At 35.4% G+C, this 577-nt stretch overlaps 1 protein-coding gene across 2 annotated transcripts in view; it reads right to left on the bottom strand.

Moving 5' to 3' along the window:
• The window catches only part of LOC110023476 (protein ECERIFERUM 3-like), a 21017-nt gene extending 20531 nt beyond the window's left edge, over nucleotides 1–486 (bottom strand). For both annotated transcript variants that reach the window (XM_020722917.1, XM_020722918.1), the window contains exon 1: nucleotides 329–486. The gene's annotated coding sequence lies outside the window, so the exon portion shown is untranslated. The remainder of the gene's footprint in view (nucleotides 1–328) is intronic.
• Nucleotides 487–577: the final 91 nt, after the last annotated feature.

Here is a 577-nt window from a genome sequence, read left to right as displayed (position 1 = left end):
GAAACGAGGAGTCCAAAGCGAGTATATATATATATATATTAGGTGTTAATTAGTATGTAAAACTGTGAGATTTGGGTGTCATGCATGTAAATATTGAATTTTTTTTGTTTCAAAAGATGTAAGAATTAGTTAGTATGCATGTCGATTAAAATTTAGGTGTTAAATATGTAAATACGTAAACTTATAGATGGAGAAGAAAAGCTTTTTTTTATAGGGTGTTAGATATGTAAATATGCAGGAATTATGTGTATACATGCATGTGGGTAAAATTAAGAATAGAGAAAGAGAGAGGCTTAGCGTTACTTTCCTTGAGAGTTTGGTAATTAACCTTTGTATGCCACGGTCCAATGGCTACCTTGCAGTTGGAAAGCTCGCCGGCGTGGGGATCCGAAGGAGGAGATGGATATGGGAATGGTCCACGGAAGGGAGATGTGAGGTGGATTTCTGTGTAAGGAGGAGGATAAATATGCAGGTGACTTGAGTGGAGGGGAAGATGGAGAAATGATATATCTATATATATATATATATATATATATAAGTTTACATGTGCATGATAAGAGACTTACACCCTTTTGGA

The sequence above is a fragment of the Phalaenopsis equestris genome, unplaced genomic scaffold, assembly GCF_001263595.1.
Source record: "Phalaenopsis equestris unplaced genomic scaffold, ASM126359v1 Scaffold000224, whole genome shotgun sequence".
In the NCBI taxonomy this organism is placed as follows: domain Eukaryota; kingdom Viridiplantae; phylum Streptophyta; class Magnoliopsida; order Asparagales; family Orchidaceae; genus Phalaenopsis; species Phalaenopsis equestris.
This window is presented reverse-complemented; position numbering and strand designations above follow the sequence as displayed.